A 16,332-nucleotide genomic window follows, 5' to 3' on the forward strand; every position below is an offset into this window, starting at 1 on the left:
CAAAGTCTCTAGTTTGGATTTTCATAAAGAATGTTTTGCAGCAATGAAAATTGGGTGAACGTTGTAAAAAGGTTATAGGCCCAAAACGGAAATTATGCAGAACCTGCAAACCCATGTAATTTTAATTATAACTGAAACAGCGTAGCTATGAAAAATTTAAAATGTTACCTTAGATGGATAATAAAAGTCACTGGTATCGAATTCCTATAAACATTTGAAAGTCCTCATAATTTCATTTTGATATTTGCATGGTATGAATTGCTACAAATCAAATTGTTTAGTAGTTTACACTAGATCGTTGGGTTTTTAAGTTACTAGGCTCTAATGGCCAAGTAGGCTGAGGCCAAACATCAGGCTGAAAAAGAATTTACAGCTAAATGTTAAGAGATATTCGCAACTGCATGCAGATTTTAGGTGCTAGCGCCAATTTATTTGGTTGTTATGCATAATTGATTTTTTGTTATAATAAAAACAAATAAATTAAATTGAAGACCTAAATAATAAATATTAATATTTAATGTAAATTACTTTTATAGACAAAAACAAAATAATACTAACGAGGACGACCATGCTGGTCATACCAGCCACCGGTTCCACACCCCTTAGTTACTCTAATTTGTTGTACTCGTTGATTCATCCTAGGTGTTTGAGGATTTGAGGCCCCGTGAACATCACCATCACCAGATTTTTTAAGAAGTTCTTGCATTCCTATGAAGTCTTGTGTATGCATAGACGTGTTGCCGTAACTGAGTTCGTGACCCATGCCAGAGTAGTTGGATTGTGTTGATAGGGTTATTAGTGTGCGGCCTGGACGATCGAAAGGCGACATTGGTGTGAATGATTCGTTTGAGAAAGGAAGAAAAGGTTGTTGTGTTGTTTGAAAACCCAATGGTGTTTGCATGTCTTGGTGATGTGACGTTTGGGTGTATTGACTATGGTAGGAGGAAGCGCTGGTGTTATATGTTGCTTGCGTGTTTTGGTTATGGTATGATGATGTGTTGGGGAAAAATGACTGTTGGGTGTTTTTGATAATAAGTATCTTATTGGTGGTGGTATGGGGTATGCTCTTGGTTTTGTGGTTGGGTTCTGACATATATTGGTTGTGGGTTTGAGTGTTTGTGGGTCGGTAATTTTGTGGGGTAGGGGTTATTAGTAAGTGGTATGGTAATTTTGTGCAAGGTTAGACGTTGAAGATTCTTGTCTGTATGTGGTTTGGTGTGGATCATATAAATACCTATCTTCAGACACAAACCCAATTGCAACTGATTTGTACCAAGCCATAAAATTTCTAATTGGTTTAGTTTCAATTGGCATCACAGCGTCACGTAAGAGTTGTTCATTATGGTGCTTCCATTTATGACATTCAGATTCGGCGAAGTCTCTCCAATTGTCATAGCCCCATCAATATTAATTTTGAGTTGATGCCATCGACCAAGACTTGTCGGGGGATCTGGGATTTGATGATGCATGTCAAACTACAGTTTTACGCGGTAACTATGATGCATCTCCATAATGGTGAACCTAATAATTGATGTGCTTGCAGTTTAAACGATTGCATCTTCTTCTCTAATAACATGATGATGTTCCATGAGATATGGGTGTCAAATGAACTATAGAGGAAAAATAAATAAGATTATTTAATGGGTAATATTAAAAATAAATTATTATTATTATTATTAATTAATTAATTAGTTTAGTGGCAATACATTTTCTAGGGTAAGGTGATCCAAGAGATGTGATACTGCGTAATGTAGTGTCTAGAACAATTGTTGTAAGTTATATCACAATCTAAATAAAAAAAGTTAAGATAAGTTATTTAAAAACAAAAATGAGAAAGCAAGTAAATGAAAATAACTTTATTAACTTACTTTATGAGCCAATGATCATGTGTGTCACAACGTTTTTTTCACACATCTAATAGAAATCAAATCTATAACCATTCGACTTTTTAATTGAGCCTTTATTTGTACCTTTTTTTGATGGTATGTTTTTTAACATTGACTTTCACTTTCGTGATGTTATTTTCATTCCTGAATTTTATACCAACTTAATTTCCATTCTTAAACGTATTGCCGTATGTAATCGTCCGATCCGTTAGCAAATGTGAGAAACGGGTCGGTTTTGTTCGGACCGTGGGTTGGTTCAGAATACAACATAAGGTTGTCATGGCTTTTTCCAGACGGGTTCAGACAATGATTTGAGGCCCGTCGGAAAACGAACCGAACTGGTCTAACAATACATTTTATTTTGGAAAAAAAGGATATACACTGACAGTGTAAAATAGTTTTACACTGTCAGCCAATGACGATCATGAATTAGGACAAGTCAGACTGAAAATTTAAAAAAACTTGTATGACATGACAGAACGTTATTTTCTAATTGGATGACAGTGTAAGTGCATAAATATTAAACTCTTATTTTTTTATAATTATATTACTAGATTGACTATATTGATTAGGGTTTGAGTCATGACTCATGAGCCAGGAGTATATATTGTTACCTTCTTTCCACTCTCAGTCTCTCTTCTCTTTTTCATCATACAGTTTCATCTTCTTCATTTCTTCGCTCTCCACTCTCCACTCTCCACTCTCTCTCACATACTCTACATATAAATTTAAATCTGTATCACTCAGTGTAATAATCATCCACCAAACTCAAACCCTATCTCCAAATCACAAAAAGGCGATACACCTCAATTTTGCCATTTGCAGTTAGTTTCTCTCTCCACCATTTTCGTCACTCTTTCACAATCTTTTACAGTCTCACACTTACTTACCATTTTAATTTGAAATCCAAACCCGAACTCTAAATTTTTGTAAAAGTTCATTTAAAGGAAATATTTTTAAAATCAAAAACCTTCGTTTCTCTTTGATTATGGTTTTTTGGCCATTACTATTATAGGATTCTTTATTCATGATTTATTTGATTTTTTTGTAGTAGCTAATATAATGATTTATTCATGATTTGTTTGATTTTTTTGTAGTAGCTAATATAATGAATCTCACATGACATTGTATGCTTATCACTTGAATACTCAAAAAGGTTAGTACCTTATGTATTTATTCAACATATAGAGTTTTTGTTTGAATACTTAGTTTGCGATTACTATTTGTATCTTCTGATTTTCTTTTTATTTTTTATTTTATTGTCTCTTGTTTTTCAGGTGTTAATATAATTTGGTGGAAAAGTTGTGTAAGTTTATTTTCTTTTAAATTTTGTGAAAGTTTTATTCTTTTCTCACATAGAACCAGTGGGTTTGTTGTTTTGTGGTAGTTTTATTTAATCATCTCTTTATGTTATCTCTTGTGTTTCTTTAAATTTGTGTTTTGAATATTATTTTTTGATATTATATTGATTCTCTTTGTTAGAATCTCTGGAATAATGTTGGATTTTGAAATGATTCAAAGGTTGGAGAAATTTCTGGGTTTTGACATTGGAGTAATTGTTATTATTTTTAGTATAATTTTAATTAATGTTTTGCTAATGTGTTAATTTTAATTTCTGTCTTTTAGTAATATAGTTTTGATGTTAGTGTTCAACTTATAACCTCTAATTACTCCCTTGATGTTACAGGATTTGAAGTGATTCAAATACTGAAGAAATGGTTGGATTTTGATATTGGAGAAATTTATTATTTGTATTTGTTGTGGTATTGTAATCTTGTATTATATTTTGTTAAATTTGTGATTTATGGATTTATTTAATTTTAAATGTTATTTAATTTTGTATTTGATTAGTTTAGTATCCAAAAATTGATAGATCGATTTTGAAGGATTAAATTGATCTAAATAACTTATTTTTTAAATAAAATTTTTAAAATTAAAAAACCAAAACTGATTGTGTTGGGCATGAAATATTTATGGCCCAATAACAAAAAAAGTGTTTTGGGCTTTAATGGACAGACCAATAAATAAAAAATCTGACTAAATTTTTAAGAAAATTTCTTTAGCCACCTCCCTATGGGGGTCACCCCCAGCGAAAATCCCAAAATACCCCTACTTCGGAAATGAACTTCCGAAGCGCTTTTTTTCTTAAAAAAATTTCCATAATTCGGAAGTGCATCTCCGAAAACACCTCATGGGGGGTGTCTTCGGAGATGAACTTCCGAAAAGCATATTCAAACAGAAAAACCAGTAAGCAGCGGCAATAAAGTTAGCCAGAAGAGAAGGCAGAGTTAAGGAACATCTCATCTTCATGCTCAATATGTAGATTCTTGGATTCCATTAGAAAATCAATTTCTTCGCTTTTAAATTTCAGAAAGAAACCGAATGTGATTAGTTCAGCGAGTGCAGGAACATGATCATGATTCTCGCGTAAAACGCCTTCAGATATTGCTTCAGAGAAATTTGAAGCATGTTTCATTTCATCGCCGCGAACACTATCCATCTTCTGGATTATAAACATAGAACTTTGACTTTCCCAGCGCACCCTTTTGTTTGATTTTTTTGTAATGACGTCCCCTGATGATAATGATAAACTATAGCTTACATTGATTGGCTCCTTTGTCTCGCGTAAACTCAAGTTGATAAGACTTTGAACAGCTTCATGTCTCTTACTTTATTCCATTTTCAGGCTACAACATGCAAGAAAACCAAGAATAAGCTTAACCAACCCCCTTAAGTTGAGAATATTATTTGGATCAACATGCTCGAGTTCAACATCATCATTCACAACAGATGATTCTTCTTTGGATAGTGACTCAGAGATATTTCTAGCACCAACTTTTCTGTAAATATCAGATAGTGTACTCTTGAACAATGGTGTCATGTTATGCTTAGGATACCATACAAAAACTTTCTCGCTCTCAAAAAGCTTCTTCATATGAAGGTTATCTGGAATAAAAACATCTTCCTTATCGGCCAGAAGTATATCATTATTTCTTGATGTCGTAGGTAGTTTCTTCAAACTGTCAGCTCGAGTACCGCTCGCCATCGCTTAACGACGAGGGAGGGTTGATGATCACACCTTTTGAGATCAAGAACGACGAAGATTTAGCGGTTATGTGGACAACGTTCGACCGATTTTCTTCGAAAGGCCCGATCGAGTTGGACGCCAAACTTCAAAGATCGGCGGACGACGTTATCAAAATGTTGACTCATCCCCACCTACCCGTGTTCAACAATATGTAACTTTAATTTCCAGTAATATTATCGTTGTAATCTTCACCCGATTAAATAAAGCGAATCGTTGTTGTTTTTCATTTTTCTTCTGTCCAGACATAAATTCGGAGGTTCATTTCCGAATTCCATCATGGGGGGTGAGTTCGGAGATGAACTTCCGAAACACCACATTTTCTGAAAATGTAACTTTATTTCGGAGATGCATCTCCGAAATCAATATTTTATATTAAAAAAAACATGTTTTCGGAAGTTCATTTCCGAAAACACCTTTTTTTCAAAAAAAAATAGCGTTTCGGAAATGAACTTCCGAAACAAGGGGTAATGTTGTAAATTCACCAGGGGTGGACAAGAAGGTTAGGAGGTGGGTGAAGAAATTCTCATTTTTAATTGGTTCAACTATTCAAAAAAACCGAGTTTGTTAACCGAACCCAATTTAGACCGAATCCGAAAAAACCAAAAACAAATCGGTCGGAATTTGGGCCTGTGTTTGTCACCTGAGATTAAGAACGGTTTGTGATTTTGGGCCCGAACCGACCCGAATCGATGTCCAACCCTAGTTTTTATATCCTCATTTTGGAAAAATATTTGTCTTCATATGCCAAGTAAGAACCAGATGGATGTGAAAGTGCGTGTGAAAGTACTTGGAATGACATGATGTCTCCTAATATATGAGGCAACAAATGTAGAGATTATCATTTAAACAATTACAAAGTAAGAATTTAATTGAAAAAGTATAACATTGACATTACAAAAGACAAGTTTAATGATGGAGTTATATACTTTGTTTTGAATTCAGCATCCTGAGGATTGTCCAAATTGATATGTAGCTTTGAAACATTCCAAACATCAGAGAGATTAAGCTTTCCGATTTCTGGAAGACAATTATTAGAAATTTCATAATCACTAAAGAATGATTAAGCATGAATGTATTATGTTATTCACAAATCCATAATTGTACTTTGTAGTACCAAACATGAGTTAGAATGACAGTATTGGGTCCTAGTGATTTCTTCTCATCATTGTAAGACATAAACTTAGTTGCGTATGATTCCCACAGTGTAACAACAAATTTATTGCCACTAAAATTAAAAATGACATTAATAGTATAGTGAAGGATAATATTGGTCTATCATGGTAAACTTCAAAAATCACCTTTGATTTAACAGTATAAAATGAATGGCTAAAATTTACTATGGGTGACCTATTATTCAAATAATATGTACAAAAACAAATATTTGAATTCATACTCTAATATATATTTTTAGCTAGACCCTAATATTTATCACAAATTATAAATTATATCTAATATTTATCATAAATTACAATTACAACTTTATAAATTAAAAAGTTATATATATATATATATATATATATATATATATATATATATATATATATATATATATATATATATATATATATATATATATATATATATATATGGTCTATCATGGTAAACTTCAAAAATCACCTTTGATTTAACAGTATAAAATGAATGGCTAAAATTTACTATGGGTGACCTATTATTCAAATAATATGTACAAAAACAAATATTTGAATTCATACTCTAATATATATTTTTAGCTAGACTCTAATATTTATCACAAATTATAAATCATATCTAATATTTATCATAAATTACAATTACAATTTTATAAATTAAAAAGTTATATATATATATATATATATATATATATATATATATATATATATATATATATATATATATATATATATATATATATATATATATATATATATATATATATAGCGAGAATGAGTAATTTATATGAGAATGTGAGAATAAATTTGAATTATTAAATTTTAAAATAAATGATGGAGATTAAGTGTGGATTTTTTTTCTTATTAAAATAAATATTGAGGAAAGAGAAAAAAAATATTGACACTTAATATCCACCATTTATTTTAAAATCTAATGTTTCAGATTCATTCTCATATAAAAAAAACATTCTCATATGATACGTCATATATATATATATATATATATATATATATATATATATATATATATATATATATATATATATATATATATATATATATATATATATATATATGAGAAGTGCTAATAACACTCTCTTTTCAACACTCTCTCTAACACTCACTTTCTTATTGGTTGAATAATGTGTGGGTCCCTCACTTTGGAAATGGATCCCAATGGTAGGACCCACACATGTTTTAACCAATAAGAAAGCGAGTATTGGAGAGAGTGTTGAAAAGAGAGTGTTGCTAGCATTTTCTCATATATATATATATATATATATATATATATATATATATATATATATATATATATATATATATATATATATATATATATATATATATATATATATATATATATATATATATATGACGTATCATATGAGAATGTGAGAATGAATCTGAATCATTAGATTTTAAAATAAATAGTGAAGATTCACACATAATCTCCACTATTATTTTAAAATCTAATGTTTCAGATTCATTCTCATATAAAAAAAAACATTATCATATGATATGCCATATATATATATATATATATATATATATATATATATATATATATATCGGAATAAATAAAAAATTTACTAATTCTCATATGACACATATTTATTAATTTATATTTTGCAATAAATAAAAAAATTTAATTAATTTTTTGAATTTTGAAGTTTTTGGTAAAAAGGGGAGAATAATTACAAATTAGAAAACGAATAAAAAGATAAGACTTTTTAAAGACAAAATGCAGTAATCTTTCTTCTTGTAACATAGATAAAGTTGATGACTTTGTTTTGGCCTCACCAAAACTAAAAGAAAAAGTGTCTGTACTAAATTACTAAACAATAATTACCACTAACATTATTATTAAGCAAAAGAACTTATTAGCTTTTACATTGATTATCCCTAATTACATGTGCGGAGTTTTTCACTTTCATTCCTGAGGCTTAAGGGAAACTTTGGATGATTGATAAGTGGAGATTAGGACTGGGCATCGGTTCAGGCTAGTTCAGCTTCGGGCCCAAACTCCCAAATCAAGCTACCCATCGGATGAACGTAGTTCCAATTCCCGATCGATTCCAACTTCGGTTAACTCGTGTTCGGTTTGAAACAAATCGGTTAACAATATCGAATTTTTTCGGTTATGGAAAATCCTTATGTTCCAATACTCCTTATAACCATCAGCACTGATTCTTCTTCACTTTTCACTCTTCCATTGAACCACGGATCTTTCACACAGTTTTGTCTGCAAAATTAAAACAAGTGCCATACAATATTTGATTTCAAACTTATTTCACCAAGTCATTTGATTTCATAAATAAACGTCAAAAACTTAAACAACAGAAATTATAAGTAGAAAAATATAGTAGCATATTAAAAACAATGATATATAAAAACATAGCTTTTCTTTCTGTCACTCTTCATTCTATGCCCTAGAGAAGAAAGAAAAGAAGTATAGATGGAAAGAGACACTCTTATAAGGAACAAGAAGATGCAGTTAAGAAGCTAGAGGAAGAAGAACACGGCGGCAGGTTTTAGGGTTTCTGCTATAACATTCAATTGAGATGGATTGGGTAGGGAAAATGATATGGACCTGTTGTTGGGATTAAGAAAACCCATAATAAATATTGATGATTCGGTCGGTTTCGGATACCGACGGACCCAAATATTTAAATCGAACCGAACTGGATGAAACCTCCCAGACCGCTTTTTACAACCTGTCCACTTGTCAAATCGAACCGATTCAAACCATTACCTTCAAATATCACCGGGTCTGGTCGGTATCGGTTGGATGACCCTTTCTTGTCCAGCCCTAGTGGAGATCATATAATATAGTGTCTTAGTTATTTCTCAAGTTTGATGTATATTTGTTAAAGCTATTGGGCCCTATTGTTATCCAATTGGGTTGGCCCATAATCTGTTTTTCCTTTTACTGTCATCTTTTCCTTTTTTGCTTGCTGAGAAGGTCCCTTATATATAAGGTGACATCTGCATTGTAATAGTTAAGTTGAAAAACAATATTCAGAAATGAAAATATCTTGCACGCTATGCTCTCTTTCCACTTAGTTAACATGGTATAGCATTGTTCTTTCCCCCTCCCTCGCAATCCACAATGTTCTATACATCTCTAGCTTCACTGTTAATTTAGTTTCTGTAGCCAAATTAATCACCGACCTTGATCGTCACCTATTGTTTCACTCTAATACATGTCACATTGTGCAGAATCCTTCCAGGAAAATGATTGGTATAGCTAATCTCCAAAGAGGCTTGTACATACTTACCTCCTATACTTCACCAGCCCTTATCCTTGTTTCCCCTCTTCTTGATTCCAAGAACTACTATAATACGGTGAACTGACTTTATTATTTTCGCAAGCAAAATGTTGCGGTGAGCAAGAGTCGCCACCGAATTTTATTTTATCCAATTAGGAAAGGTATAAAAGAACAAGAAAGACCTTCTTTGAAAAGAGATTGAGTTCAGGGGGTAGGTTATGAAAAGGGAAGGTGTTAGGATCCTTTTCATCCGTAGTTATCTACGGGCTCTTAATTGCTTAGCTCACTTTGTTTGTTTGAAATGTTTGAAAAAGGTGTCGTGTGTGTTTAGAAAAACGGTTTGATTTTGAGAATGTCTAAAAAGACAATGTTAGAAAACATGGTGTGAAAAGCATTTGATTTGGATTGATTGTGAGCAAGCACTTAAAAGTTCCTACCCTAAGTTCGTAAGGTCTTTCCCATACTTTAAAGTTTTCCTTGGGCGATAGTACTATCCATACCATTTGAGGGTAGGTAGTCCTATACATTGGATGTGCGGGTCATCGAAGGGTCATCGAATCGTCATTGGGGCTATCCATACCATAAAGAGGGTAGGAAGTCCTATGAGATGTGAATAGTCATAAAGGCAACCAGTAGAGATACCTTAGCAATCCAAAGGGACTATCATCATTTATCGAAGGCAACTCGAGGGACGAGATCATTTCATCGTAGGCAACTCGAAGGGACTATGATCTTTATTCCGAAGGGGCTATGGTGGTTTTGAATCGTAGGTAGCATATGCTAAGGTATCTCTACGCTCGAGGGACTTGACTATTATTTTCCGAAAGGCAACCAAGAGGGGAAACCCTAAAGGTGAGTGTGTGAACAGTAAAATGAGTGTGTTAGATTCAGATATTTGATCTTTGAAATTAGTGAGCTAACGGTTCAATTAAATTATCTTGCCATGCAATCCTATTAGCATACATTTAAACAGTTTAATATAGGTGCAGAAAGTAAAAGCAGAAAAGTAAATCTACGCTATTACAAAAAATACCCTTGCGCCATATACATCGATTTCTAATATTTAAATAACAGGAAATTAAATAAATAATCAATCACGCGACATTCAAGGGAGTTTGGAGATGAGAAGAGAATTATCGGAGAATCGAATATTTAGTAAAAAATTAGGGTTAAAAGGTAGAAACCTAACTAATTTAATTAATCAAAACTTAAAAGTCTAAATTATATTTAATTAATTAAACCCTAATTCTAAACTAATTATTAAATTGTTGGTTAAAACACCTAATTAATCTAACTAATTAAATTGGCTAAAAAACCTAATTAAATTAATTGTTTTAGCTAAAAGACCTAATTAATCTAATTAACTAACTTAGCTAAAAAACTATTTAATCTAATTAATTAAACTAATTATTTTAACAAAAACAAAAAAATTGATTGACTTATAAACTTAAACCTAAGTTAAATGGCCTAAAAACTAGATTAATGGCTAATTAAAAGGGGTTAGTGAAAAGAAACAAAAAAGAAATTGAAGTAATAATATAAAGAAAGAAACATGGCCGCTGGGATTTGGTGTGGTAGTCCTCTGAGGGTGCCCCATGGAGTGTCTTTTGAGGCCTTCAGATCTTGATCGCTGGAGATCCGATGGTAGAAATCGGATGGTGTATCGTACACGTGCAGCGCCTGAATATATAGGATCTGTGAATAAGAAATTGCAAGAAAAATAAATGTGAAGGCCTGGGTTCGAACCCAGGTCCTGAAACTCAATTCTCGCGTCTCTCAACCAACTGGGCTGCTTTTACTTCGCTGATGATAATCCAAACGAAAAACAAAAAAATATTAAAATTAATGTCAATTGGAAAAGTCAAAGGAAACTGAATTTGGGGCCCACTACGTTTACGCGTGACCAATGAGAAGCGGGTAACGTGGCTGAGACCTTTGACCCACCAATTGCGAGCGTCCACCAGTGCCACGAGGGAGGTCAAAACGTCACCAAGCCAAGGGCCACCGGAACGATGCATTTTCGGCCTTCTTCTCCGGCTATCCACGAGAACGACACCTGCAAAAACAAAAGGAAAAACGAAACGTCCAGACCCCCTTAAAATCAACTCCCGATCGCGAATATGCCCTTTGTTTGGCCTGAAAATGATCATAGCTATGGTTCCGAATCGACTCGACCTTGAAGCCCTAATCATAGCAGATCACCATTATTGCATCTAAACTTCAAAGCAACAGTACTAAACAAATTCAAACATGATTATTAACACATAGGTACCTATAAAACTTCTTTAAACTGCATGAATTACGAGTCTTGAAATTAAAAACGTGTACCAATCGGTGAAGATGAATGAGGTCTACCTGGAATGCTTGGCCCTTCAAGGATGATATGAATGGACTCCTGGGAACCTCCCGAGGATGAATGAACGTTTTGGATTGATCAAAGCCTGTTGAAAAGAATTTTAGATCGTGCCCTATTCTTGAGATTTTTTGGAAGGTTTGTTCACGTGATGAAGGCTAGGGTTTTTTCTTCTGTTTGGCATCTGCAAGTGTAATACTTATAGAGAGCAAGAGATTGGATCAAGAATTATGGGAGAATATATTGCTTTGAATGCAAAAATATTTCTTTGTAAAATTTTATCAAATCTTTCCAAAAGTGATATTTTCTTGTCCTTGAAGCATGCACACGAATTTGGCATGTATTATGGGTTATCTTGGACCTCAAGACAAGTGAAAACAAAGCCAATATGCATTTGTAACTTACTTTTGCATTTTATTTAATTTAAATTGAATTTAAATGGAAATAATTCCAAAATAAATTAAATAAATGGAAAGGAGGCGTGATCTTGGACTTGGAGATCAGGGATGAGCTTAGGAATAAGTTTGGATCAAAAGAACTTAGACCCATTTGGGAGAAAATCAAATTTGACAAGTATTTTTCTTCATGCACCTCTTCAAAAAGGCTCAACTTATGCAATTTGTATCTTGCTCCATTTTAAACATTTTTAGGTGTTTTTGGAATTTTTAGAAAGCTCAAAGAGTCCTCTAAACAATCCTTTTGGTTTCATCTTCATTGAAGTTTCCATGTTCATGTACACTTCTTTGCAAAAAGATGACTTTTTATTGACTTTTTAGAAGGACCTATAATGTTTTGGCTTATATCTCTCAAATGGTGCATTTCTTGACTTTGGACGCAACATCAAATTTGTAGAAAATTGAATTTCCTTAAGAATGAGCTTTGGTTGGGGAATTTCTAAGAAAGTATGAGAGAGATATGGCTGGTCAAAGTTGGGTTGACTTTCTCCTTAAAAACCCTAATTTATAAACTTAGGGTTTTAATAATTTTTGAGCTTTTCTTGATGAATCATGATCAAACCTTGATCAAATGATGAATTTAACATTAAAATGTTGATGTTGACCAAAAATCAGGAATTTTGACTGTACTTTGACCATAGTTGACTTTTGATCTTGCATGGGCGACTGTTGACTTTCTGAGCAATTGATTGAGCAATCTCGTGAATCGAGGCCTGAAACTTAGTATGAGTATGGCTTAAATCATATAAGATGCTATGAAGTCCATTTGAAGTCTCAGAAATCCCACTTCCCTTGATTAAATCCAAACCCTAATTTGGCCTTTATTGCTTAGGAGGAGAGTGAACATGCTTGCAATTGGATATCATGTGAGCCTGAAGATACTGCTTGAGCCAAGCTATATTAAAATATAGTGGGCAAATTTTGGGGTATGACAACTACCATACATGGTCTCCTTCTATGGAAATCACACTCATCTCTAAGAACAAGCAACAAATGGTTCTTGCTTGGTTTTTTCGTTCAATCAACGAATCCATCGCAAAATCTGTCCACCTTGAGGGGGTGTTAAAGCTATTGGGCCCTGTTGTTATCCAATTGGGTTGGCCTATAATCTGTTTTTCCTTTTACTGTCATCTTTTCCTTTTTTGCTTGATGATAAGGTCCCTTATATATAAGGTGACATCTGCATTGTAATAGTTAAGTTGAAAACAATATTCAGAAATGAAAATATCTTGCACGCTATGCTGTCTTTCCATTTAGTTAACATACAATATTCGAAAGCAAAATCAACTTCTCTTTTAAGTAGCGTTTGACCCAAAAAAATTAGGTTATTGTTTTTTCTCTGAGAGAACAATTATTAAATTTAGGTTATTGTTTTGACCCTGCACTCACTTTGCCCCTGTTTTAACCTATTAAATTTATTTTATTATATCTTTATTTTTAATAATTTTTTTAATTTAAATATAGTAAATTTATTATAATTATCATTCTTTTTTTTTTTTTGAAAATATAGATTAAATAAAAAATAATCAAGTGTTATCATCATTATTAAAATGATCAAATATTTACTTTAATTATTAATTTTTGTTGCTATAGAAAAATTTCTTTAATTGTTGAATAACAACTTGCCTTTGCTGCAAAGAAACGTCGAGTGAGACTGGGTGGATCACGACCATAGAGAGCCTTGGATAGCTGAGTGAAAGGAGGTATTGTACCAGAGTTCTGCTAGATGTAAAAATTTGAACCACTGACGAGGTTGGTCGTTGGCTAAATAACTAAGGTATGTTTCAACCAATCTATTTATTACTTATGTTTGTCCGTCGGTCTTTGGGTGGTAATTTATGTTGTATTTCAGGGTAGTTCATTGAGCTTTGAAGAACTCTTTCCACAAGGTGCTGAGGAATAAGGGGTCACGGACAACATATTTCTCCAGCTCTGTTGTTGCTTCAAAGGTTTCTATAATGACCTCATAATTCGATTATTGAGGATTCAAGTAGACATAGGGTTTATTTTTTGCTCTGGAACCGAAGTGTCTTTGTCATACCTCTCTCTCATTCGAGGACGACAGACCTTTAGGGTAGTATGGCTATTGTTTCCCCCTTCAAGATCGGGGGGGGGGGGGGGGAGTTATGTATTTTTGGTGACAACGGTGACTCAGTGATCTTAGGATTTCTCCTTGTGTCGTTGTTGCCTTGATGGAGGCCAACTCAAGAAAGACAAATTGATTTCTTTAGGATGTCTCCTCCTGCAAAATACTCTTATTTGGATTGATGTGATGACATATCTCTTCAATATTAAACAACCTTTATGCCAGGAATTGTGGATTCTGTTGTTGCCTTAGATTGTAAACATTGTTCGGTAGATTAATAGCTCCTTGCACCCCGAGGTTATCTTGTAATAGCTAAAAGCCAGGTAATGGCGGAGGTCGATCCAAAGGTTGGCCTTAATGAAACTGTTGTGTGGATTCGAAGAACAAAAGAGTTTAGAACACTCCCTAACCGAATCTCGATGGATAGGGAAATGACCTACAACGTTAGCATTGAATGCCCAAGTCAGAGGGAGAATGGAAAAAGATGTGAGAGTGAGAATGTATTTGAATACCTGAAAATGTCGCGTTTTTCCTCTTAAATATTGAGAACAGTTCAAAACAAAAAGCGTAGGATGAGACGTGGAACATGGTCAACCGTCTAATTAATCTAGATGGATGTCACTGCTCCTGAAGACCTAATCACATGCTTCAAGAAGAATAGAAGATTACTTATTTTCAAGCTCGCTACCTTGGTCTCTCCATTAAACTTTTCATCTTAGATTTTATGAGCGAACAGTTTGCAAACTATCTTAAAATATTTGTTGTTTGAAATGATATTTTTTAATATATAAGTACTAATGATATCATAAAATCATAAAATAATTAATGATTTTAGTGATTAAATTTGTTGTACCGTTTAAATTTATATCATTAGTAAAAATCAAAATATTTGTTTAAAGTCTTAAATTATTTGAAAATTTCTTTGGCCACCTCCCTATGGGGTCACCCCCAGCGAAAATTCCAAAATACCCCTGCTTCGGAAGTTCATTTCCGAAAGCCTCTTTTTTTTGAAAAAATTGACTTATTTCGGAAGTTCATTTCCGAAATACTGCGATTTCTGCAGATTTATCAAAACACTCCCCCTCCCCCAATCATTTACCCTAAATCAAAACAAAAAGTGGCAAAGGCGAAAATTTGTGCAAACAGAATTCCAAAGCTGCATCAAGGCTCCAATCACACTGCTAAACAACATTCAAAAGCCCTCAATCCTCAATCCTAACACTTTGTAAGTTTTGAAATTGCATAAACGATATATGGTTAGGTTGTTAGTAGTATTTAGGTTGTTTAGAAGCATTTTGATTTGGTTTGAAGTTTGGTTTAGGGGTCTGTCATGGAAGTTGCAGAAAACTCCATCGCAGGGGTGTTTCGGAAGTTCATTTCCGAAAATACCTCCATCCTAGTTTTCGGAAATGAACTTCCGAAATGTATCAGAAGTTCAAATTTTTTTTGTTTTTTATTTTGTCTATGCATATTAATCGTTTTCAATTGTTTACAGGAACATGTCAGGCAACCAACCAGCACGCAGGACTGCGTCTTCTAAAGAGGGCGCTAAGGGAAGAAAGGGTTCTTCAAAGAAGGAGGTGAAAGAGGTGAAAGAGGTGAAGGAGGTGAAGGAGGTGAAGGAGAAGAAAAAGCTTTTGACTGGTTCTGCTTCTCGTCCCCTAGGGGTCCATGGCTCGGACGTGCAGGCTCAGCCTTCAGGCGTGATCAACGCTGATGGTTCTGATACTGAGTGGGATGAGGATTGGTATAATTATCTTCATTCGGAGGAGTTCGCTCGTCGGGAAGAATAACGTGTTTTTATTTTGTTTGATGTGTATTTTGTAACGCTCGTCGGGCAGAATAACATGTTTTTGTTTTGTTTGACGTGTTTTGTTTTGTTTTGTTCTGATTTCGGATTGTATCGCACAGTGTTTTTGTATTGGATTTATCATGTTAGTTTTTGGAAGTGGTAACCGGGGTCGGAACATATGACGGAGGAGGTGGATGTTCGGAGGAAGAAGAACCGGAGGTACGTCCACTGCGAGACAAAGGAGCCAATCAATGT

Source organism: Vicia villosa, linkage group LG4, assembly GCF_029867415.1.
Source record: "Vicia villosa cultivar HV-30 ecotype Madison, WI linkage group LG4, Vvil1.0, whole genome shotgun sequence".
Lineage (NCBI taxonomy): Eukaryota > Viridiplantae > Streptophyta > Magnoliopsida > Fabales > Fabaceae > Vicia > Vicia villosa.